This window comes from Papio anubis, chromosome 7 (genome assembly GCF_008728515.1).
Source record: "Papio anubis isolate 15944 chromosome 7, Panubis1.0, whole genome shotgun sequence".
Classification (NCBI taxonomy): domain Eukaryota; kingdom Metazoa; phylum Chordata; class Mammalia; order Primates; family Cercopithecidae; genus Papio; species Papio anubis.
The window spans coordinates 18,722,242-18,749,065 of NC_044982.1; the positions used below are offsets into that span (position 1 = coordinate 18,722,242).

At 41.3% G+C, this 26,824-nt stretch overlaps 1 long non-coding RNA gene across 3 annotated transcripts in view; it reads right to left on the reverse strand.

Annotated features, from left to right (window-relative positions):
- LOC110743818 overlaps positions 1-26,824 on the reverse strand; it is a 102,924-nt gene that overhangs the window by 59,924 nt on the left and 16,176 nt on the right. Inside the window, exons 2-4 of one of the 3 annotated variants that reach the window (XR_002523458.2) lie at positions 17,671-17,798; positions 10,699-10,771; positions 1,625-1,909 (exon numbers count right to left, since the gene is read on the reverse strand). This is a non-coding gene — a long non-coding RNA (uncharacterized LOC110743818). Of the gene's footprint in view, positions 1-1,624; positions 1,910-2,057; positions 2,138-10,698; positions 10,772-17,670; positions 17,799-26,824 lie in introns of those variants that run through there. The other 2 variants (XR_004184825.1, XR_002523461.2) reach the window with 2 other exon arrangements.

Sequence of the window (26,824 nt, forward strand, 5' to 3'; positions counted from 1 at the left end):
GAAGTAGGATTCAGAAAATTTTCCATATCTTTAGTGTGAACACTGTAGTATGCAGTGATATTGTTAATTAAGATAGGGAATCATGCAGAGAACAGGGTCAGGCAGGGGTAGATTTTGGAAGGGGATGAAAATGACCTTGGCTTTGAACATATTGCTTTTGAAGTGTATATTGGTGCATGTAGTTAGGAGTCATTGGAAAATGTCAGTCGGAGGTCAGAGGAGAGGTTGATGCCAGACAGTAGTTATTGCCATGTAAGTGGTGGTTGAAGCTGTGGAAATAGAAGAGCTTCTTCAAAGGGACCATGAAGTGTAAAAGGAGAGGGAGCAAGGGTCAAGTTCTGGAGTGGACTAAGGTATAAAGGCAGGCAGAGGGACAAAAAAGGAGGAAGGAGACAGAGAAAGGTATTCAAGGACACCAGAGGAGAGCCAGAGGAGGGCCCAGGGAGAGTGTCCTGCTAGAAGGCAAGGGAGAGGGGGTTGTCAGTAAGTGAAACAGGTTCAACTGGGTTAAATTCTACATGTGCTGATCCCAGCCCTCATTGGCCGACCCTGAGTAAGGCTGAGGCAGAATGTATATGATTTGTCTTTGTATAGGCTCCCTCATGCCACCTTTCACTTAGTAAAGTGCTATAAAATTATGCATTCATGAATGAATTCATAAAGGGCATAAAGAGCAAAATTTTACACAGGATTTGGAAACATTGTTCAATAGGTCAATTCTAAAGACAGACTAAATTACACTCCTCCTCAAAGCCATTTATGCCTCTTGAATGAAACTCAAGCCCAGCCTGACCTTTGAGACCTTTCAGATCCTGGCCCCACTCATTCCCTGTAATGGCACTCATTCAAGTTCAGGCCACTTCATCCGCCTGCTCACTGTTCTCTGAGTGGATCCAGAGTTGACATGGACCAACACCCCTCTAGCTGCAAAACTTTCCTCCCCATCTCAACTTCCAGATTGTTCCTTTAAAATCTACCTCCGTCATGAAGCCTAGAAGGATTTTCCAAAACCAGTTGTGATCTCTTCATCCTCTCAATTCTCACAATCTCGTGTCTGCAATACCCATTGCATCGTATTTGGCTGTGTGTGTGTGCGTGTGTGTGTGTGTGCGCGTGTTTTATGTGTATTTGTGTCGTATGAGGTTTCCCACCTTCACTCTCACTCCTGGAGGGCAGACACAAAAACATGTTCATCTTTGGGAGCACCAAAGTGTCTAGTACCATGACTTGCATGTTGATGTTTGATACACAGCTGAAAAATAAATGAATGGGCGAATGTGAAGCTGAAGTACTTTGATCACATTATAGGATCTGGGATCAAAGCATGTGTGGAGTGTGCCAAGGTGGCCCTAGAGAGTCCAGCGGCTCAAGAAGTGGCCCCAGACCACAGACATCACCATGGGGACAACCACAGTGAGGTCAGGGGCTTGTGCCCTGGCAAGAATTAGGCTTGAAGATTTGATTTCAAGTGAAAACCATAAACTTCATGTACCAGAATGAGAGAGGCTCATGTGAGATTTTCTATGGTTCAGCCCTGGCAAAAGTTCAGTCACCATGAACACAGTCAGAGTGCATTGTAGGTAGCTAGAGGTCAAGAATACATTAACACACTCACACACATGCATAAAGATGTACCCATAATTTTTTAAAAAACATATTTGACTCATCTCAGAGTCTCCTAAGGATAGGTTGAGGCCCCACAGCTCTTCGTTATGCAGTAGAGGAAGACCAATGTGAGAGTTCATTTTATGTGTCAATTTGACTGGGTCATGGGGTATGCAGATTAAACATTATTTCCGGGTGTGCCTGTGAAGGCATTTCCAGATGAGATCAGCATTTGAATCAGTAGATTCCATAAAGTACATGGCTCTCCCCAGTGTGGGCGGGCATCATCTAATCCATTAAGGGCCTGAATGGAACAAAAAGAAGAGGGAGGGAGGATTTGTCCCCTTCCTACCTTACTTGTTGAGCCAGGACAATGTTCTCCTGCTCTGGGACTGGGACTTCCACTGTCAGCTTCTCTGGTTCTCAGGCCTTCAGACTCAACTGAAACTATACCATTGACTCTCCTGGACCTCCAGCTACCAGATGGCAGATTGTCAGACTTCTCAGCCTCCATAATTATATGATCCATTTTCTCATAACAAATCAAGAGAGCAAAATCAGAGAGAGAGAGAGAGAGAGAGAGAGAGAGAACCAGAGAAATAGAGCCAACTGGATTATATCAGTTTGTTCTCATGGTGCTAATAAAGACATAGCAGAGATTGGGTAATTTATAAAGGAAAACAGATTAATGGACTCACAGTTCCACGTGGCTGGGGATGCCTCACAATCATGGTGGAAGGCAAAGGAGAAGCAAAGGCATGTCTTACATGGTGGCAGGCAAGAGAGTGTTTGCAGGGGATCTCCCATGTATAAAACCAGCAGATCTCATGAGACTTACTCACTACCATGAGAACAATATGGGGAAACCACCCTATTATTCAATTATCTCCACCTGGCCCCACCCTTGACACTTGGGGATTATTACAATTCAAGGTGAGATTTTGGTGGGGACACAGCCAAACCATATGAAGGATATTGGAACCCTGAATAATATACCAAGTTTACTCAAAAAAGCATTTAGGGCAGCTCTTAACAAATGCCTGCTGCAGTTTGATTTCTGCAGGTGTATATGGGAAAACCTATATCTGTGTCCACCAGGCAGCCAAATGCTTGTGTAAAGTACCTGGGAGATGTAACTTGGATCATTTCAGAGTGTTTTTTTGGAAATCATTGAAGCCCTACCAAAACAAACTGAGTTTTGGTGTAATTCACAATAAGCTGTTCCTTCTCACAAGAGTGTCCAACCAATGGCTGCTTCCTTTTCTCTCTCTTCATTTGCTTTTCCCACTCTTATTTTCTCCTTTTTTGTTTTGATAAATATCAAAAGGGACATTTGGATAGAAATTGTTGATGTTCGTACTTAGATCTTATTCTCCGTCAAATGCCCTGTCAATGGCAGTGAAGGTAAGGAGTCACAGGCAGGGACAAATGAGCAAGAAGTGCAAAAACACATTATGCTAGTCAGGCATGGTGGCTCATGCCTGTAATCCCAGCACTCTGGGAGGCTGAGGCAGGTGGATCATGAGGTCAGAAGTTCAAGACCACGAGGTCAGAAGTTCAAGCCTGGCCAACATGGTGAAACCCCGTCTCTACTAAAAATACAAAAAATTAGCCAGGCATGGTGGCGGCACCTGTAATCCCAGCTACTCGGGAGGCTGTGGCAGGAGAATCGCTTGAACCTAGGAGGCGGATGTTGCAGTAAGCTGAGATTGCACCATTGCACTGCAGCCCAGGCACCAGTGTGAGACTCTGTCTCAAAACAAAAAACAATAACAACAACAACAACAAAAACCATGATGCTATATGGGCTCAGGTTCTGGATACATTATGATTTTTAAACAGCAGATTTCTAGACCTAATCACCTGCATTTGGATTCATTTATGTCCCTAAAGCAGCATTTAGAGTCACTAGCTGGCAGTGAGGTGCATTGGCTGGGGTATTTCACAGTGTACGCTATCTGCACCCAGGGATGAATTAATGAGGAAATTCCAAGATAGAGGGTGTAGATGGGCCAGAAGGAGCACCCTAAAACATGATGTTTTATCCATAAGCAGCAAGGTTGGTGGAGGCACCTACCTATCTCATAAATGCTGCCAGTCAAGGAGAAAAGGAATTGCTTTTTAAAATTACTTCATATATTTGTAGGGACCACAGAAGTCCATGCTAACAACAAATGCATTCGCCTATTTTTTCAAAAGAGGAATGATCCCTGGGATACCTCTAGTAGGTTTAAGTGTATGGAGGAAAATAGCCTGGAACATCTGAGAAGTAATGGAATCATGAGTGAAGAAGCCGCTTGGTGTTGCCACAAATAAATCATCCAGGAGCAACCTGAAAGCTATTTAAAATTCATAGTGAAGGGGAAGAAGGTCCCTGCAATACATCTTGATTTTGGTAATGCATTTGATACCACGTCACAAAATTTTACTTATGAAATTAATTGACACTGGCTTGGATGTGAACACTGTCATAGGAATTGATAATTTTCAGGGGGTCTGTAAACAAGGCATGGTGATAAATAGTGTGACATCCTGCAAGGGGTAGTTGATTAGTAGGGGTGCCAAAGAGATTGGTGTTAAGCCTGATCATATGCAACAATGCTATTAATGGTTTCCAGGAGAAAGCAAAGAGAATGTTAATGAAATTTGCAAATTATACAAACTGGGGTGGTGCTGGAATAAATCCAATAAGAATGATGGATAGAATTTATTCCAAGAGATATAGACAGGCTCAATATATGGTAATAAACAGCAAAATGAGATTCATTTTCAAAAAATGCAAACTAGGAGAGATCAGGCGACAAAATAAAAGAAAAAAGTGATTCCTATAAGGGCACTAACAACTCACTTAATTTGTAAGATGCTCCAGGGTCCTTTTTAGTTGGTACCAATGTAGCTCTATACCTCTTTTTTTCCATCATCCTTTCCTCTTTGTTGCCATCCACCTCACATCCTTTTCTGTGACCTCCTTTACTGGTCCATGCCCTTTCTCAACTCTACTTTTGCAAATACTGTTCCTTTTCCTTTTATTTCCACGTGTAAAACCTAGTGCATTCTTGAACACCCCGCACATTGTTCATCTTCCTTGTTATATGGTTCTCTCCTCCCCTGGAAAGCCACTTTCTCCACTGTAAAGCTATCTTGCTTGGTAAATGCTTTTATTGGGATTCTTTAATTGCGTTACGACCCTGGAGAGGAAGTAAGGGCAGTGGCTATGTACATGGTCTTCAGGGTCAAACAGAGTCAGGAACCAGGATAAGTCTCACATCCACTTACAGGCTGCATGACCTGAGGTGAGTTTTTAGATCCTGCCAAGCCTCAGTTGTTCTGACTATAATATGGGTACCGTTTCAGGGATTCAATGACATACTGTAAAAAGCTTGGCCCGTTGATGAGCCAGTTTTCACTGCCAATCATTGCTCTCAGTAGTAGCCTTTGCTTAAGACTTTTCATTTTTTTAATCCATGAACTCTTCAAGGGCAGAGAATTTGGTGATTTTAAAAAATATTCCTCCTAGTGCCAGGCACAGTGTCTGATGCATAGTAGGGTTTTCAGGGAGCCAGGGGGTACTACATTAGCATGGGATTTTTTTCTGAAGCTATTAGAGCAATTTCTTTTGCTGTATGGATTTGGGTTCAGTGGAAACATGGAGAAGATAGATAATTTACATATATTTTCAGTTTTACAGGTGTTTCCGAGGGAAAGCATGCGGCATTTCATCTGAGTTATGTATTGTTTCAAACATTCAGTGGAGGGTTTCTGGTATCTCTCTTGAACTCTGGTGAGCTCATGTCTGAAGCAGTATAGTGAAGTGTGAGCCAGCTGTAGCCAGATGGGTTGGGAGCTACAGAGGGGCAGGCAAAAGTGATGTGAAGAATGCTCAAAGGGCCAGCCAGTCTGATTCATAAAGAGAAGCACTGAGGGTGTAAAGGCATGTATACAAATACCTGCAGTTATCCAACACATGGGGACGCTGAGGAGGAAGCAGGATCTTGGCACTTTATAACACTTGGGATTAACAATTTGAACAACAAATAAAGAGAAAAACATGAATCCGATACTTCTGATGCCAGTGAAATCTCCTTGGCTCTGGAATAGTCATTTTCGGCGAAGTGCAGCTCTCTCACATGCACAAACTTGCAGAAAACGAAGCGATGAAGCACCAGGAAGCTTACAGCCAGTCATTTTCTGACACAATGGTATGTGTCGTCTGATATGCTGGAAATCACCCCAGCCTGCCTATATTTGTTCACTAGCCCCAGGCTCTGTCTCCCACACATTTGCCAGAAACTTAGTATTAGTCAGTTTTTGCTGAGAAACAAACATCTCAGCTGATGCTGTGTGACAAACATGGGCTAGCATGTCAGCCGCAGTTTGGCTGATCTAGGCTGAATATGGCAGGGCAGGGCCAAGTTGGACTCCAGTTGGGTTCAGGTTGACTTATGGATCCTTGGGACATGCTGTCCTCATGGGAGATCATAGGACCGTAGGCCATCAAGCCAAATCACACAAACCCATTTAAAGCCTCTGCTTGTATCACATCTGCTAATAGTCCACTGGCCAAAGCAAATCACATGGCCAAGCTCAACAACAAAGTGGCAGGGAGGTATAGTCAGCCTACATTATATTTCTTGGGAGACAATGTAAATGGTAATGCTTAAGATACCCCTTGTTCTCTCCAATATGGTGACTTCAAGGAAAGGTGATTTTCAAGCTTCATCTTGATTTTCAAGCATGGCAGTGCTTAAAATACTCCTCCTTCTCTCCAATATGGCAATGCCTGGCAATGTTTAAGACACGTGGCAATGCTTAAGACAGCCCTCCTTCTCTCCCATATAGTGATTTCAAGGAACTGTGATAGTCAAGCTTTATCTTGGCATTAGCACTGGGCATAGGCTGCAGAAGAATCAGTATCTCAGACAAATGGAATGGTATATGGAAACACACAGAAGTTTCAGGAGGTTTCTTAGGTTTTAACTGACATTAAATACATCTGTTTAGCCTACACCAGTCGAGAGGAGGAGTCAAACAACAGGGGCCAGCACTCAGTTGGTGGGAAGAAAAATGTCCCTGTTTGATTTAGGACCTGGGTAGATCGATGGTCCCTGAGAACATCTCCAAACTCATTTTGCTCTTCCACAGCCTCACCCCTGTGCTCCTGCCCTGCTGACCTCCTTTCTGTCTCTTGCCACACCGAACTCTTTTTCCTCAGCACCTTTGCACATGCAGTCACCACTGTCTCAGATGCTCTTCCCTGCCTTCTCTCGGTTGACTCCTTCCCCAGGGTCTGTCCTTCACTTACAGGTCTGCTTCCCAGAAGAACCTTTCTTGACTGCCTGTGTTGGATATTTTCTAAATGCACTTGAAATCCACTTTTCACGCTGTACTGTGTTCAGAGAGGCACTGACAGTTCTTCAGGACACCAGCTTCTTCTTAGGGGCAGAAAATCAGAGTTTGGAGAGAAGTCAGGGTGTTTATCCCCTGGGCTCCCTCTCTGAAGAGTCATGTTGGTAGCCTCTGTACCTCTACTGAAAGCTTCTGTCAAGAGGATGCTCTCTGCCACCCCAGCTTCCTCCTCTCATCCTTTGAGGTTGGAAAAGACTCTTAGCAATTGCTAGCTTTTCTTTTGCTCCCCTCCAGGGACCCTCGCTATTTCTTCCTGGTTTCCCTCAATCCTCTACACACTTTTTCACTGAACAGTCTTTCTCTAAGTTACAACGTTTGAGTCTGCCATCTCTTCCTGCAGGGTCCTAATTAACACACGACCCTATCTAAATATGTCTCTCCACTACTCTCCTTCACTGACCCTTATTTTTTTCTTCATGCACTTAGAGTTATATAATTGTAAACTTTATTTATTTACTTGTTTTCTGCATGTATATCTTGGTGATTTTGAGTACCATGAAGATAGCGACAAGGCTTGTTTTATTTACTGCTACATGCTCTTCACATGGTACTTGTATGTGACTCAAAAATATTTGTTAGGCCGGGCGCGGTGGCTCAAGCCTGTAATCCCAGCACTTTGGGAGGCCGAGACGGGCAGATCGTGACGTCAGGAGATCAAGACCATCCTGGCTAACACAGTGAAACCCCGTCTCTACTAAAAAATACAAAAAACTAGCCGGGCGAGGTGGCGGGTGCCTGTAGTCCCAGCTACTCGGGAGGCTGAGGCAGGAGAAGGGCATGAACCCAGGAGGCGGAGCTTGCAGTGAGCTGAGATGCGGCCACCGCACCCCAGCCTGGGCGACAGAGCAAGACTCCGTCTCAAAAAAAAAAAAAAAATTTGTTATATGAGCATAAAAACAAATGAATGGATAACAAGATACCAATCAGGTTCCCAGAGAAGAAATGTCTTTAGTTGAGCAATTGCTATTTTTCAGGTATTATGTCCATGCATTACTTCATTTACAATACCCTAGAGGTAGATATAATTAATGTCTCTGTGATATAAACAGACTTTGAGGAGACTGAAACTTTGAGAGCTTAAATAGCTTTCTAGAAGACATACAGCTAGCAGGTAGTTGCTCAAGGATTTAAACCAAGTTCTGTCTGACTCCAGTTGCCCTGCGTTTAATCACTGCACTGACCTAAATGGCTGGGCATCGGAAGGTAATATAGGGCCTGGTAGCCATTCCCAATCTCTCATTTGTCTGCAATGGAGAATGTAACTAATAGTTGGATCAAGACTCCTGGTCCCTCCAGGACTACCAGGTGGATGGATCAATCCGATTCAGACTGTGCAGCTAATAGAATACTCCCATCATTTATTTTTCTGTTATTAATGAATGATGGAGTTTAAGACTGAGGCAGGGTAGTTCTTACCTAGTGAATTCTGCCTCTTTGTTGTCTGTGTGGACCAAGGATCTATTTAATGATTTGCTCTTATGTATGTATACAATGTAAAAAGAGGTTAATTCCGTGCCAAGCAGAACGCCTGTCAAAAAATTAGGGTCTTAGTCTTACAAATCCCCAGCCTCCCTTTGATTACTGCTGTAACTCGCGCAGACAGAAGATAATCTTTAAATTATACAGAACTTCATGATGAAAATATTTTGCCCCTTTTTATAGTTTGGGAAGAAAGAAGATGTGGCTTTAGAGGCTTGGTGTCAAATTAAGCGATACCAGAGTCATAGAGGAACATAGCAAATATGCATAAAGGGGCTAAAAAAGCATTTCTAATAGGTCTATACCATAGGAATTTGCTATGTGTGAAACTGAAAGACTTCCTAGGGAAAAACCTTGGCCCATTTGCTTTTAAATTCACTTTTTATGCTCTTATGTTAAAAAAAATATTTTAAGCTCCATTATCCCCTTGCAAAGGAATCTGATCGAAGGAATAATCTCAGAGCTCTGGAGCTCCCAAAATGCTGGCCTGGAGAATACCTTTGCTGAGGACAGGTGCCTTCTGAACCCCCTGCCAGCCCAGGGTTAGGGCGGGAAGCAGCCTTGTTCTGATATTTTTCTCCAAAGACTAAGGCTATAGCTGCCCCTAGACATAATCAATCAATGAAAAGAACTCAGAAATATTTATTAAGACTATCTAGGCTAGGCTTAGCAGGTGAGAGAATGAAAGCAACAGGTCTGAGAAAGCTTATGAGTCAGCTGGGGAGATTGGGCACACCTGTGCTGTAATGGGCAGTACTGCAGATTGGTTCAAAGTGTAAAATCTGGGGAGTTCTGAACACACGAGTAGATTGCACATGGGGGTGACTTTTAGGGTACATGGGGATTACATCCAGTTGTAATCTGGGATCCAGAGCGGCAGAAAGGAAGTCAAAGGCTCTTCAAGTGGAAGAATGTCACTAGCAGAGGTTTGGAATTTGGTAAGCAGCAACTAAAGCTTCTAGCTGGAGTGAAGGCAGTAGAGAGGCTAGAAAGTGTTCTCAGAGTAGATTTAAATTCTGTCTTTGCTGCTTATGAGACTCATGACCTTGGTTTTTCCTTCAACTCTCAATTTTCATCTTCTCAAAATACTAAGAGGAGGAAGGAATGTTTGGAAGAAACGATGGAGAATGAAAAACAAACCTTTTATTTTTCATAACAGTCTGTCTAAATCTGTGCAAGAAAGCTTGCAAATCTGCATATGGTTCAACCTCTTTGCCCAAGATTTATAAGAATAGTGGAACTACTCCCTTGGAGAAACAAAGCTTCCATAATTTTTCTGCATATTGTATAGGTATTTTGGTAACTTCGTGTCATTTCATTAGCTTTAAAAACTTAGAAGGTGTTGTGCATTTATTTAATGTTTTTTCCATCTTAATCCAAACATTAAAGTTTTGGGAAAGTGCTTTAGATTATTCAGATAGCTCCAAAAAGTACATATAGACACTAAGAAGGGAAAAATAGACACTGGGGCCTACTTGACAGGAGAAGGAGGGAGGAAGGTGAGGACAGGAAAACTACCCATCAGATACTATGCTTATTACCTGGGTGGCGAAAAAATCTTACACCAAAACCCTATGAGATGCAATTTACCTATGAAACAAATCTTCACATATTCACCTGAACCTAAAATAAAAGTTAAGAAGATTTTCAAAAAGACATTTAAAGGGTCATTTGAGTTTTGTTGAAGTCTGAGAATTTGAGTGATGTAAAGGACAACTCAACTCAGTAAACAGACTTGACTCTCAAGATAAATACCTCTTCATTTTGTTTGAGATCTTTCATGAAGCAGGTTGATTTTTGGCTCTTGTAAATCAGATCACATTTATATAGCAACAAAGAAAACAAATGAGCTAATATAACCCCTATATTTTTCATCTCATAGACCATGAGCTGAATTTTTACCGCTAATATGTTGCTGAAGGTTGCCTATTTTATTTTTTTCTAGAGGCAAGGCAGTGAGAAAATAATGATTTATTGAGCTCCCTCTCCATGCTCTGTGCTAGGGGCTTTACAAGTGTTTTCTCATTTAGTTCTCAGTATGACAATCAAGGCAGATATCGCTTTCATCATCTACAAAATGGGATAATAATAATGCCTCTGTCTCTGAGATGCTATTAGGATACAACAAGATAATGTGTATATAGTACTTAATGTCTTTCTCATAGCTATAACCATTATCATTATTATGACCATTTTAATTCTACTTACCTCACTAAGGTTATTCCATCAGTAGCAGCTAGGATTAAAGCATTCTTATACAAAGGCCCCAAATGATGCATGTCTGTAAATAAGATGGGAAATTAGTTGACCTATTTATTACCACTTATGTGTAAGAAATAAGCATATATTCAAACACTCCATAAAAATTTGGTGGGATTTGGATAAATCGGAATTTATTTGGAGCATACCTACTGCCTAAATCTTCGTTTCTAGTACTATTCTCCAATAAAAGGAACCAGAGCTCTTTGGATAAATGGCTTATTCTAGGGCTGGAGATACAGAGAATGAACATGGATCACCTTATAGCATTAGAAAGCAAAGGAGTGATTAGAAAACAAAGTAAAAGAAAAAACCCACACCATTATGATGAGAATGTGTCAAAGGGACACAGCCAACTGCAAGAACTCCCAATGGCCAAAGCTGGAACAATATGAACAAAAATAACTAAAGTATTATTGGATCATAATGCAAAGCTTAAAATAAATATTTATGGGCCCATACTGACATAAATAAATGATGGAATAATTAAATAAATGGGTAAGAAGAGACAAATTGTCCACAGAGAAGAAATCAAAATAATTTATATAGATTCTCTGTCCTGAAGGAGGTAGATGGAATATATAGCTTCTCGTTCCCTCAGTGTGGGCCATGCATGGTGACTTCCTTCCAAAGAGAACAGTATGGAAACAGGGTGAAAAGGGAGATTTTACGTGGAGAAACTTGACAAACATTACTCCAGCCAGGTGATCAAGGCCAACATCAACAGTCATAAGTCATGCTAACAGCAATGATGTGAGATAAATGGCCCTTGACTTTTGTGGTCTTCCTTCAAAAACCTGTAACACCAGTCTAACCATCAGCCAAACATCAAACAAATTCCAGTTGAGTGACATTCTACAAAATACCTGGCCAGGACTCCACAGAATCATTAAGGTCATACAAAACAAGGGGAGTCTGAAAATTTATCACAGCCAAGAGGAACTTAAGGAGACATGGAGCAGGGTGGTGTCCCAGATGGGATCCCAAAACAGAAAAAGCACAGTAGATAAGAACTAAGGGAATCTGAATAAAGTATGGGTCTTAGTTAGTCATAGTTTACCAATATTGTCCCTTAATTTTAACAAATGCACCACATAAGATGTTAGTTTTCAAGGAAACTCGGTGTGAAGTATATGGAAACTCCATATCATTTTCATAATTTTCCTGTAAATCTAAAATTGTTCTAAAAATATGAATTATTTGCACATAAACTTTCTGTAGTCCATTGTGAGTTTTTCTGAATTCTACTTTGAAGGCGAAGCAGCAAGAGAAAAACGTGGCATGGAAGCAATAGTAATTATTTTTAGGTCATGCTTTTGTAAATAAAGAGTATCATATATAGTTAAAGCTAAGTAATTGTAAAAGAAAAGTTTATTATTCCCCCCACATTGTTGATGGGGGCTATGCTGAGAAGAACAAGAGACTTTGTAAGGCCTGGGTTTGAGGCCCTGCTTGAATTCCTTATCCTCTTAGGGCTGTTATTTGAGTGAATGAGGTCATGGCTGTGAGAGTGATTTGCAGGCTGCCCCTCGCTTAACCCAAGTCATAGTACTCCTGTATTCAAGACAGGAGTTTAGGAATTCCAGAGAGGAGCTGGGCCAGATTGTTATAGCTCTCAGCTCCCTGAGTAAGAACCCTGAACTTTGTTTCATGGACGATGGAATTTGTGGTTGGGTTTTTTGAGCAGGTGGATGTCATGGTCAAGAAATGCTTCAGTACAAGTTTGCTTGGGAATGGGAAGAGGGCAGAGGCAGTGGAGGAAGGGGAGCTCTAGGCCAGTGATATAGTTTGGGTATTTTTCCCCTCCAAATCTCATGTAAAAATGCAATCCCATGTTGGAGGTGGGATCTGGTGGGAGGTATTTGGGTAACGGGGATGGATCACTCAGGAATGACTTGGTGCCATCCCCACACTAATGAGTGAGTTCTCACTCTATTAGTTACTGTGAGGTCTGATTGTTACAAACAGCTTGGCACCTCCTCTTCCCTCTCTTGCTCCCTCTGACACCATGAGACATGCCTGCTCCCATTTTGCCTTCTGCTATGAGTAGATGCTGATGCCATGCTTCTTGTACATCCTATAGAACTGTAAGCCAAATAAACCTCTTTTCTTTATGAACGACCTAGCTGCAGGCATTCTTTTATAGTAATGCGAAACAGACTAATACAGCCAGTGTGCTAGCCTTGAAGAGAGAGAAAGGAAGGATACCTGTGTGGGAAACCTCACTAAAGAATAGTTGTAAGGGGTTAGCTGGGGACCATAGAAAAAAGAGGAGGAAAAATCATAGATAACCTTAAGGAGGGTAAATGGAAACACATTAAAAAGAGAGGAGAGTGTATTGTGGGAGAGAGTGAGTTCAGTTGTAGGCAACTTGAAAATTAAGGTGCTGTTGGGACATTCAAGTAGGAAAGTCCTGTGGACATTTGGCTGCGGGGCTGTAACTGGGGAGGGAGACTGGAAATGTGGCTAAGGGGCGGTGATTCAGAGAGATGTGCAGAAGTAATGACTCTGGTTGTATAAATAGGGAGTGCTCCCAGAAAGAGAGAGAGGACAGCAAAAGTCAAGGCAGTACCCACTGAGGGACCCTTACACTGGGAAGACAGAGGAAGTGGAGCTTCATGAAACAGTTTGTTTCATGGCTCTATAGCTCTCTCCATTTCAGAAACCTAACAGGATCACCACACATTTCTTGACGCTGCCTTACTGAGACTGTTTGGTTAAATTTGGCCCATGAATAGCTGGAAAGTATAGCCATCAGGGGGTCTTGTCTGAAGTGAGTCCCCAGTTCCCATCAGGATGGTCATTGTTTTGCTTCAGAGCCTAATTTCCACAAGGGTTCCATTAGAGGATGACAAATCATAGGGCCACCATATATTTTATCCAAAGCAGGACACCTTGAGAGTGAAATGCAACTCTATTTCATCCAAATCAGGAAACCTTGAGAGTAAAATGCAGCTCTATTAAGAATTACAAAGGGAGCACACGAGTAAACCAGGGCTGTCCAGACAACCCAGTATGCAGACACCATCTACATATCAAGACCTTCATAGGGCCAAGGAAAGTTTTGCCCAAACCACCTCATTTCTTTCAGGATCTTTTGGATGAGCTAATGGCCTGTTCAACCATCCTTTCTCTTTTTTATACCTTGATCCCTGCCTATATTTGCCTGACAATTATTTTTAATAATGTTGCATTTACCCAGGTATCTCAGTGTTGAATATACTTGTGTTGAATCTGAAAACAAAATGGGCATCTCTAACAACTGATTATTTTTCTATTTCATAAAGAAGTTTCAAAGCGTAAGTACTTGGAGGATGAAGAAAGTAGTTCAATGTGTGGGGATGGAAAACGTACATCTAGAATAGTTAATGGGAAGAAGGTAATGAGCACAGGAAAGGATGTTGGTTTTCTCTTTTCCCATTTTGTCAAAAGTCTCAGACACTTTCAACTTGTAAAGCACGGGTATAATTACTTTCTGATAATTCACAAAGTTCCTACCCAAAGCTTCCTTTATGCAGCCCCTTATATTACACTCAGCCGTGTTTCATGGACTGCAGTTGGTATAGCCATTACCATGACACATGCCAACCCTGAAGGGAGCTGACTGCCAAAAATACGTGGAATAAGCAGAGCTGACAGCGTGCTGACCAACCACAGGGACATGTGGAATGGATAACAGCTTTGCGGATTGCCCTCTTCTGCAGTGAGGCATACTTCCAGTTGCTGAATGATGACTTTAATGTAGAGTCTCCTTTCATTCCTCATAAATTGCACTATATTAGAGGAAAGAGAGTGAAGCAGGACCTTAAAAAGTGAAGTGCCTCCAAGCACTGCCCTTGCATGAGAGCTTGCCCTGCAGGTTGGGTACCTTTGATGCATCCTGATGGGGTCAGAATCAGAAATTTACAGTTACTGGCAAGCAGGATGGTTGCACTTGGAACTTTGTGTAATTTGGTAGCATAATCTATGGATCTTTCCAGGATCAGGGGTGACTCTATTTCCTATGCCGCATTTATGCATGTAGAGAGCCTGGATGGAACTTAGTTTCGATAATTTGGGCTATTAGTTGGTTAATACTCTCATTTTGTAAGATGGTGTGATGGTCAATTTTATGCATCAACTTGACTGAGCCACAGGGTGTCCAGACATTTAGTCAAACGTTATTCCAGTGTGTCTGTGAAGGTGCATCTGGATAACATTTGAATGTATGGTAAAGCAGATTACCCTACCTAATGTGGGTGGGCCTCACTCAATCAGATGAAGGCCTGCACAGAACCCAAAGCATAAGAGGAAGCCCCTCTTGCCTGTCTTTCAGCTGGGACATGGGGTTTGTTTCTGCCTTTGAACTCTAAGTGAATCATCGACTCTTCCTCTGGGTCTTAAACTTGTTGACTACAGCTCATCTTATTATATCAGTTTTTCTGGAGAACCCTGATTAACACAGATGGTATTAGTTTGCTAGGGCTGCCAGAAAAAAGCTTAAATGACAGGAACTTATTTTTTTCACAATTCTGGTGGCTAGAAGTTCAAGATCAAGATGTTGGCAGGACTGGTTCTTCCAGGCTTCTCTCCTTCGCTTACAGATGACCACTTTCTCCCTGCGTCCCCAAATCGTATTCACTTCTGTACATGTCTATGTCCTAATTTTCTCTTCTTATAAGGATACCAGTCATACTGGATTAGGGCCCGCCCCAGTGACCTCATTTTAACTTAATTATACCTCTTTAAAAGTATCTGCTATTTCCCCCAATGGAAACAGTTAAAAGGATGAGGGTGGTTGAATGGCTCTAGGGATACATAGAATGTGAGGAGGGGTTATAAAAAGATTGCCTTTAGATTCCTAAATTGTAAGAGGGAAATGGCAGCAGATTGCTCAAGGGCATCTCAACTATAAAGTAAAGGCTTTTAACTATGTAGTTTTTCTGTGAACTTCCTGTCATAAGATCCTTCTTAAATGGGACACATACATTAACCTCTTGTAATAGGACTCCTTGATCAAAGGTGACAGAAAGCAAAATCTTTCTACTTAAGGACAAAGGGGAAATTTATAGGCAGGAATCTGGGTGTTTTGTGGCAGACATGAATGGTCAAGTGACAGGAAAGACAGGGAGGCAGCTAGGCTCAGAAATGACAAGCAGCAGGAATTCAAAGGTCACCAGGGCTTTCTCTTCATCTCCAGTCTTTGCTTCTTGCTGCCTCTGGCTTCATTCTTTACTGTTTCCCTCTCCTTTTCTCTCCTTCCCTTCTCTGTCTTTCTTCATTAGCTCAGAACACAACCACCAACAATTCCAAAGCTTTATACCTTAGAGCTTTCAGTTACCCAGAGAATCAAGGACTCTCTTTGAGACTCAATCAGTAAATTTTTGGGCAGGACTTTAGTTTGCTCTGCTTGGCCCAGGCTGTATCAAGCATCTGCCTCTAGACCAATCAGTTGCGGCCATTGGACAGGCCTCCATTTAACAAAATGGCTGCTTTCACAGTAGGAGTCAGCGGGAGGAGACTGTTATAAAAGAGGGAAGAGGCAGACAAGCCTATTGGTGTCCTCTAAACCTTGTATTAGCAGTTTCTATATCTTTTAGAAAAATGACTAAATTATCTATGGCTAGAGATATGACTAGATTACATAATTAGCTTCATTTGGGGCTGATAGACTTTTAGATAAAGAGTTCAAACAACAAACAATTTGATTTCCATAAATTAGAGAATGTTCTGGGATAGTTTTGATGGGTAATCAAGACACCTGGAAAGTTCCACATTTAAAAAAAGAAAACAAACAAACACAAATCAGCTGCAGTAGAATTATCACGGGCATGTAACTTTATCACCTAGTACTCGGCATTGAGATGGACAGATGCAGATGGAGAATGAGTTGCCCTTCACACCATACAGACGGCAAAGATCTTTTTAGTAAAAAAGACTGAGGGGTTTTCTACTTTCTTCTCTATGTGTTCAGAATCACAAGTATAATCCAACATGATTTCAGAAAGCAAAACTGCATTAAATGCTTTCAGAAATAAACATCTGATATCTGTTACGGTGACATAGCAGTAGGGTGACCATATGTTTTATTACCCCATCCAGGATAGGTTTGGAAGTGAAAGGCGATAGTATTAACTATTTATGGAGATCAGTTGACCATGTATAGTCACAGTGCAGTTTTGGATATTCACATGGCCAAGAGAAACTTTTTGCCCAAACCATCCCATTTCATTCAGCTTTTAGTGAGGAACGATTCTGCAATAGGACTTTTGGGGTTACCCCAGTATGAAGACCCCAGTTTGAACATCCAAGGCAACTAGGAGGCCTGGCATAACTTGGAGAAAACACACCAGTCTCATTTGGAGAATCATAGGACATTTTATTGTTGCTTGTCATATCATAGAAGCAAGTATGTGGATGTCTCTAGGCTTGACTGCAGGGCATATACATAGAATAAGGCTCCCGATCCCTTTCACTGCACTTTGCCAAGTTTTGTCCCTTGTTCTCCAATCACCCTAAAAGCTTATGGTTCCTGATAAACTTGACACTGGCCAGAAGTGATGGAGGAATGACCTTCTCCTTCCAAATTTGGCCTTGTAAGTCCCATTGTATCATCTTTCCATGAGCCCTAATCAATTTGTGTTCTACCCATAAACACTGAAATGTGCAGGCTGTATTTGCTATCATGAGACAGCTTTTGACTTTCTCATGTCCAACATCAAATCAGACAAATATCAAAATGATGTGTTTTACATCTTGGGAAAGATGATGATGAATGAAAAAAAAAAAAGGCCACAGAGAAGTAGTCTATTACAGCATTTAATAGATAAACTGGTACAGAATCATAAAGACTTGTTTTAGTTCTGAATGCCAGAGAATAAAAGACTATGATGATCAGCCAGTCTGGCTTTGGTTTCATATCACTATCACTAAAGTACTTACAGCCTTTCTGTTCCATTCCTGCTCCTTCCACTGGATTGACCTCATGAGGTTCACTCCACATTATCTGCAAGCCCCTCACTGCTTTTGGTGAACTATCTTCCAGGATAGCCAGCTGGGTCAGACACTACCTGGAACCGACATATGGGAATCTACATGTACACGGCAGGGGTGCATTTTTGTTAATGTAAAAAGTTGAAAGAAAAAATATTTTCATAAGAGTTAATACTAATTATCTAGATTGGATTCTACCATCTAAACATTCTCTACTCATTAACACTTCAAAATACCTTAAACAATATTGAAATAACATTGTATAAGCCATAAAGAAATAATGATGGACTTGTGGAATCATGCTCCCTTTAAAAATGTCAAGTCTAGGCTTGGTAGAAAAATGAAGGGGACACAATAGGGCTGAAAGTCAGCCTTAATGGGGAGGGAGTTGGGGATAGGGTTGGCTGTGTGTAGAGGTGTCATGGCCATCTAACTCCACCACCTGGTACCCAGCATTGATGGGAACACATATTGATGGAGGGTGAGGAGTTGCACCTTACATCATATAAAAGGCAAAACTGAAAAAAGACTAAGGAGTTCTCTACTTTCTGCTGTGTCTAAGTGTCTAGAATCATGTGATTATTTTCTTGGTGCTTACTTTGTAAACCATTGTTTTGTAAACTATTGCTGACATAAGTGGGAGATACAGTTTATAGAAAAGTGCTACCTGTTCAAATTAAGTGGGAAACAGCGTGTAAAGGGTTGGTGTGTCCTATGAAACCCCTGTGTCTGCATTATATGACGTCAGTCACTCACAGAAGCCCCATTGCTGAGTTATGTCAGTGTCATAGCCTCATGCCTTTTGAAGAGGCAGCTGGGTCTAGGAACTGACAGCACAGTCTTTGAAGATTGAAAGATGCAGTTTCAAATATTACCTTAGCAATATACGAGACCTGTGGTCTTGGCAACTTAAGAGTTTCTGGCTGTCTCTTTCCTCAGTTACACAATAGAGAGATGTGATTTTTATCCATGTAGGGTGTATGGCATGATGCCTGGCACATACCAAATGTTCAAAAAATGGTAATCATCACTACTATTGTTGCTATTATTATCTTTCCTGTTGCTTATTTCCATTCACCTTAAGTCTGACATGATAAATTGCTTTTATTAATTTTTTTTAAGTTTTAATTTTTGAGACAGGGTCTCACTTTGTCACCCAGACTCACTGCAACCTCCACCTTCTGGGTTCAAGCATTTCTCCTGCCTCAGACTCCCAGGTAACTGGGATTACAGCCTCCAAGTACCTGCCACCATGCCTGGCTAATTTCTGTATTTTTTAGTAGAGATGGGATTTCACAATGTTGGCCAGGCCTCCTGGCCTCCTGACCTCAAGTGATCCGCCTGCTTCGACCTTCCAAAGTGCTGGGATTACAGGTGTGAGCCACCACATCAGAAATTACTTTTAAAACTCAGTTTTACAAAATGCGTTGTCCCCTACTTAGAACTAGTCTACAGAATTATGTAACTAGTTTGGTCTCCTATTTTCCCTAGCATCTAAGAAATTAAGTTAAATTGGAAATTGAGGCCATTAGGCTGATCTACATGCCTCACTCATTGTGCTCTATGTTCTATGACTTCTACTTTATATTTTCCTGAGTAAAAAGTTACTACTTATAGATGATCATTTTTTTATTATATAAAGTTTGAAATTTCACCTTCTATGCTGTCTCCTGTTACCAATGATTTACATCTCTTACACTAAAAGATACAACAAAGCAAGTTGAAGTTCAAGAACAACAACATAGGAGGGAAGTGAGTAGCTACTCCTGTACAGTGTTTACTCATGTATCAGAAGGTTCTAGTCCCCTTTTTCTTCCAAAGACTTCCTTGGTAATCTAGTTGGCAAAAAGAGAGTTGCTGTATATTGACCTCTCACAGGTCCACCTCATGGCTTGTTCCTCTGCTCCTCCTAATTCTCAGCTGGCTCATTTTGCTTGGACTTTTATTCTGCTCATTCTGCTGCCACTCACTTCCCAGGACTCTAAGACCATCTATGTCTCTACAACCACACTGGTCTTGGAGAAAGGGACAATGTAAGAAACACCACAGTCTCCTGTTTGACCTGGACCAAAGTGTGGGCATTACCTTGTTATTTCCCAACAAAAAGTTGACACCAGGATGCAATGATGAAAGTTAAAAGACTGTTTACACAAATAGATTTGCATAAGGCAGAGGAACATTTTGTGAGCCACCTATTTCAACAACCTACTTTTTCATTCATCAATGTAAAGGTTGATAAATAAGGACAATCTAAGATTTAAGAAAAAGAAAGATCCCCTAAAAAGAAGACAGAAATGAACAAACAAAATAGCTGATTCAGAAGAAACAAAGTAATTTAGGAAACAGAAACCAGCTTTAAAAATGTTCTAAGATGTCGAATCCATAAAACATGAACAAGCTGTCTAAAAGAGGAACAATCAGAAAATAAAAGGATTTGTTGAAAATTAAAATTGTGAGTGCAAAATATAGAAGATCAGTCTGGAATTCCAACACTCAGTGAATAGAAAGGACTTATAGAAGGAGCAAATGGAGAAAATGAAGAGGAAGAGATGATGATGATGATTATGATGACAATGATGATGAAAATCATGTTAAAAATAGTAGCAGGAGTAATAGTAATAGTAATAGTAATAGCAGAAGATGATATTAATAATAGTAGCAGCAGCAGTAGTAGTAATAGTAATAGTAATTGCAGTAGTACAATAATAATGAATCAATATTTTCCTGAACTAAAGAAGAATGCATGTTTTCAGATTGCATGTTCTCAGCACTGAACAGGGTGCATGAACAAATGTTTACTAATACATACATACTATTAAAATTTTAAAGCTTCAAGAATGAGAAAAATGTGAAATTATCTATAAAGACTTAACACATTACCTACAAAAGAACACAATTTTGATTGACGTAAGATATCTACCTGCACCATTTGTGGCTAGAATAAAATGGAACACCACTTTTAAAATTCAATGGGAAAATTATTTTGAATCTAGAATTGTTACAACACCAAACACTTCATCCCATTCTCTTCTTGCTTGCATGGATTCTTATGAGAAGCCTGCTATTAATTTTTGTCCTTGTTTGTCTATAGTCAGCATGTTTTTTTAATCTGGTTTCTTTCAAGATTTTCCCTTTGTCTTTGGTTTTCTGCAGTTCGAATATGATACGTCTATCTGTAGATTTTGGGAGTTTTTATCTTGATTTATGTCTTCTGAGCTTCCCAGAAATGTGGTTTGATATCTGTTATTAATTTTAGAAAGTGACCAGCTATTATTTCTTCAAATATATCTTCTGCTCTTTTTTTCTCTTCTTCTGCTATTCAAGTTACATGTATATTATACTTTTTGGAATTTTCCTAGGTCCTTGGATGTTCTGTTCTTTTTTATTCTTTTTTTCCTCTCTGCATTTTAATTTGGGAACTTTCTATTGACCTTTCATTAAGCTTACTGGTTCTTTACTTGACTGCATACAGTCTACTGTTAAGTACGTAAAGGATATTATCCACTTATTTTACAATGTGTAGTGAGTTAAACAGTGTTCCTCCCACAATATGTGTCCAAGTTTTAACCACCAGTACCTATTTGGAAATACAGTTGGCCCTCCACATTATGGTTTCTGCACTGGTGGATTCAACCAACTGTGGATCAAAAATATTTGGAAAAAAACAATTTCACAAGGCTCTTGAAAGCAAAACTTGAATTTACTGCAGAGTACTCCATTGAATCCACATGAATGAAGAGATGTATAGGCATTGTATTAGGTATCATAAGTAATCCAGAGATAATTTAAATTGTACTGGAGGATGTGCACAGGTTATATGCAAATATTATGACATTTTATAGAAGATACTTGAGCATCTATGAATTTTAGTATCTATGGGAGTCCTGGAACCAATTCCCCATGGATAACCAGGAACACCTGTGGCAGATGTCTTCACAGATCTAATTAAATCTTAAGATAAATGCAGTGACTTATAGTTTTAGAGGAAGAGAAAATACAGAGAGACACAGAGGAGAACATCATATGAAGATGGAGGCAAAAACTGGAGAGACACATCTAAAGACAAGGATTATTGGCAACTACCAGAAGGAGGTAGGTAAGAAAGAGATTCTCAGAACCTCCAGAAAAACACAAACCTGAAAAGACCTTGATGTCAGACTTCTAGCCTCCGGATTGTGAGAGAATAAATTTCTGTTAATTCTACAAAATTTTTGATAATTTATTATGGTAGCCCTAGAAAATGAGTACACAATGATTTTGATTTCTAGTATTTAAAAAATTATTTCTTAGCATTTCCATCTCTTTGCTTGCATTACTCATTTCTTCTTGCGAGTTGTCTATTTTTTTCCATTACAGCTCTTAATATATTAATTGCAATGATTTAAAAAAATATGTGTTTGATAATTCCAACGCCCATGTCATATATGAATCTGGTTCTGATGTTTGCTTTGTCCCTTCAAACTGTGTTTCTTCTTGCCTTTTGGACTTGTAATTTTTTGTTGAAAACTCCACATGCTGGATAAAGGAAATGAGGTAAATAGGCCTTTCATGGGAAATTTTATGCTAATTTGGCAAGGAGTTGGATTGTGCTTAATGTTTACTGTAGCTGCAGGTGCCAGACTTTGAATTCCTTTAGCGACCTTGTTTTGTCTCCTCTGTTGGCTTTGGGCTTACCTAAGTACTCCTCCTCAGGAAGAGTCTACACTTTGCTGCTCTTTCAGATGTAATCCCTTCTTTGTACAGGAGTCCTTTTGTTCTGTTGGCAAAATGTGGGGGAGGGGAAGCATTCTCTAATCTTACAATTAAATCTCTTTCTTTTAATAGAATTGTGTCTCAGCCCTGTGACCTTCACAGGTGTTTCTTAGTTTTCCTAACCTCCCTGACTGAGGTGAGATAGGATAGCTAGAGGGGACTGGAGTGGGAAAAAATGCCCTTGCCCCAAGTGGAATAACACTCTGGTAAAATCCCCTGGCCTTTGTTATGAAGAATGCTGACAATGGTTCCCCTTTTACCTTGCCCTTGCCAAAATAACTAGAGGATTTTTCTTGGCTTTTCATCATGAAAACCTGGTCGAATTCCAGGAAGTAAAACTTAGGAATGTGGCCCTTAGAAGGCTCTCATTCTCCTGCTAGTATATTCAGCACTGAACGATTTGTCAAAATTACCATTTAAGTGTTCCTACCTGTTTATGACTCCAGTGACTTGTCTTGCAAGCAAACAGATATCTGTTGGGACTTGGATTTATTCACCTCTCCAGGTTTCAAGGTGATAATTTGCCCTGAGATCTCAGTTCTCTGGTGGGTCCAAGACAAGTCACTAATTTCAGTGTTTTTCAGCCTTTTCTTATTGTAAAGATGGGCGTGATAATTTCCAAGTTCTTTACACATTAAAGCTGAAACTAAAGGTGATTCCACTTCAAAGTCTTTTTATTCTTACGACAAAATATGTATCTAGTGAGGGCAAAGTAGAGACCTTTTTTGGACATGCAAGGATTCAGATATTTTACCTCTAAGAGCTACTGTCTGAAAATAATATATATGTACTCCAGAAAAATTAAAAAGAATTTCAGACTTCATTTCTCAGAAGATGGAGCAGCATACTTTTTCCTATTTCCTCCAGTAAGTACAACAAAAAACGTTGGCCATTATATATCAAACAAACATAAGAAGACTCTGGAAGCTGGAGAAAAGAAGGTAGACCAGCTAAGGACCTCAAGAATTTTTTTGTCTCATATATCTCAGTCTTGGAATTGAAGAAGCTGGCAACCCAGTAACATAAATGGAACAGACGAAAAAGGCCCTGACCAAAGCCTGCTCTGTCTAGCCAAAGGACTGGAAAGTCAGCCAAGTGAGAGAGGAAACTTTTAGACAATAACTGCTCTGCCTAAGCCAAACACCACAGGGAAAAAACCTGAGGCCCCACCTCCACCCATGCCAGCAAAGAGCATCATGGGGAGCCCAGATTTTCACCTTTGTTGAGCTATAATGAGGTAACCCAATACTCTACCATGATGGTGTCAAAGAAGGGTAAGTAGAGAGCAGGACTTTCACCACCATTCTATGGTAATAAGACTACCTTTGTTCCCTGCACCCTACCCGTGTGCTAAGGAAGCCATGTGGTCAACAGCAATAAGGCACTCCTATTCTTCCTGGACAGGACAATATCCATGGAAACCTAGCGGGGAGATGCAGTTCCCACTCAGCCCAGCAATAATGAGGCACGCCCTTTCTTGGGTGTCACTGGAAGCCACGTGAGAAATTTCGACTTTACCCCCACTGGGCAGTAATAACATTTGGTGCTCCCCCATCCCATGCCAGAGTGATGTTGGAAGAAGCCAACTAAAATGGAATGTTTAAAAAAGAACCAGACTCTTATAATATTATAACCAAAATATCCAAATTTTAAGTGAAAATCATCTATACCAAGAGCCAAGACATTTTCAAACTGAATGAAAAAAGACTACCAATAGATGCCAACAAAATGACACAGATACTGTGTTTTGAAAAATGTGTCCGGAATTGGTGGGTTCTTCATCTCACTGACTTCAAGAATGAAGCCGTGGACCCTCACAGTGAGTATTACAGCTCTTAAAGATGATGTGTCCGGAGTTTGTTCCTTCAGACATTCAGATGTGCCTGGAGCTTCTTTCTTCTGGGGGGTTTGTGGTCTCGCTGTGAGGAGTGAAGCTGCAGACCTTCGTGGTGAGTGTTACAGCTCTTACAGGAAGCGCATCTGGAGTTGTTCGTTCTTCCTAGTGGGTGCGTGGTCTCACTGGCTTCAGGAGTGAAGCTGCAGACCTTCCCGCTGAGTGTTACAGTTCTTAAAGATGGTGTGTCCGGAGTTTGTTCCTTCAGATGTTCAGATGTGTCTGGAGCTTCTTCTTTCTGGTGGGTTCATGGTCTCGCTGTCAGGAGTGAAACTGCAGACCTTTGCGGTGAGTGTTATAGCTCATAGATGCAGTAGGGACCCAAAGAGTGATCCGCAGCAAGACTTATTGCAAAGAACAAAAGAACAAACCCTCCACACTGTGGAGGTGGACCCTGTTGCCGCTGGCAGGCGGGCAGCCTGCTTTTATTCCTTTATCTGGCCTCACCCACATCCTGCTGATTGGTCCATTTTACAGAGAGCTGATTGGTCCACTTTACTGAAAGCTGATTGGTCCGTTTTGACAGAGTGCTGATTGGTGCGTTTACAATCCTTGAGCTAGACACACTGTCACAGAGTGCTAGTTAGCTAGATACAGAGTACCAATTGGTTTATTCACAAACCCTGAGTGAGACACAGAGTGCTGATTGGTATATTTACAAACCCTGAGCTAGACACAGAATGCTGATTGGTGCACATACGATCCTCCAGCTAGATATAAAAGTTCTCCAAGTCCCCACCTAGTTCAGCAGCCCAGCTGGCTTCACCCAGTGGATCCTGCCCCGGGGCTGCGGGCTGCGGGCTGCAGGCATAGCTGCTCGCCAGTCCCAACCGGCGCCTGCACTCCTCAGCCTTTGGGCTGTTGATGGGACTGGCGCCACGGTGCAGGGGGCGGTGCCAGTTGGGGAGCCTCAGGCTGGGCGGGAGCCCACTGCAGGGGGAGGAGTTCAGACATGGCGGGCTGCAGGTCCCCAGCCCTGCCCCAAGGGGAGGCAGCTAAGGCCCAGTGAGAATTTGAGTCCAGCGCCAGCAGGCCGGCACTGCTGGGGGACCCTGCGCAACCCCTGCAGCTGCTGGCCCAGGTGCTAAGCCCCTCACACTGCCCTGGGCTGGCGACGCCAGCTAGTCGCTCCATGTGCGGAGCCCGCCGAGCCTGCGCCGGCACCTGCCGGAACTCGCACTGGTCTGCGAGCGCCCTGCGCAGCCCTGGTTTCCCACCCGCGCCTCTCCCTCCGCACCTCCCCACAAGCAGAGGGAGGCAGCTTCGGCCTCAGCCAGCCCAGAGAGGAGCTCGTCAAGTGCCGCCAGAGTGGACGCTGAGGCCGAGGAGGCGCCGAGAGTGAGGGCTGCTAGCACATGGTCACATCTCAGTATCAGACTTACCTAAATTTGAAAGGGGCCACTATAAAAGTACTTCAGTGAGCATTAACAAACATGCTTAAAGCAAATGAAAAGATAGAAAGTCTCAGCAAAGAAATAGAACATGTAAAGAAGCCAAATGGATATTTTACAAGTAAAATATATAATAATCAAGATAAAAAGCTCAGTTGGCAGACTCAGTGGCAGAATAGAAGGGACAGGGAAAAATGAAAATATTTCTATCTCCTCTATAAAGTGGGTAATTTCTATTGTTAAGATAGGATGATAGGCCGGGTGTGGTGGCTCACACCTGTAATCCCAGCACTTTGGGAGGCCAAGGCAGGTGGATCACAAGTCCAGGAGATTGAGACCATCCTGGCTAACATGGGGATACCCCATCTGTACTAAAAATACAAGAACTAGCTGGGCATGGTGGTGTGCGCCTGTAATCCCAGCTATTCGGGAGGCTGAGGCAGGAGAATCACTTGAACCTGGCAGTCGGAGGTTGCAGTGAGCCGAGATCACACCACTGCACTCCAGCCTGGAGACAGAGTGGAAAAAAAAAAAAAAAAGGGATAGAAGTGACCTTGTCTAAAAAACAGAGAAAACAGACTAAAAATAAAAATGAATAAAACTTTAGGGACCTGTGAGACTCCAACAAAAGATCTAATTTTTTGTGTCATTGGCTATCTAAAAAGAGAAAAAAAGAGAGCAGGGCAGGGCTGAAAAAGTATTCAAAGAAATAATGGTTGAAATTTTTCCAAATTTAGCAGAAGACATAAATCTGCAGCTTCAAATAGCTAAGCAAACTCAAATAGAATAAACATAATGAAATCCACATAAAGAAGAATTAACATCACTAATACACAATCTCTTCCAGGAAATACAAGAAGAGTTCACACTTCTCAATTCGTTTTATGAAGCTATTTTTCAATGATACTATAATCAGATAAAGACAATACAAAAAAAAGAAAATTAAAGGCCAATATTTGTAATAAATATATATGCAGAAATTCTTAACAAATTATTAGCAATACATATAAAAATGACCACATAGGCTAAATTCCAGGGATGCAAGGATGATTCAATATTTAAAAGT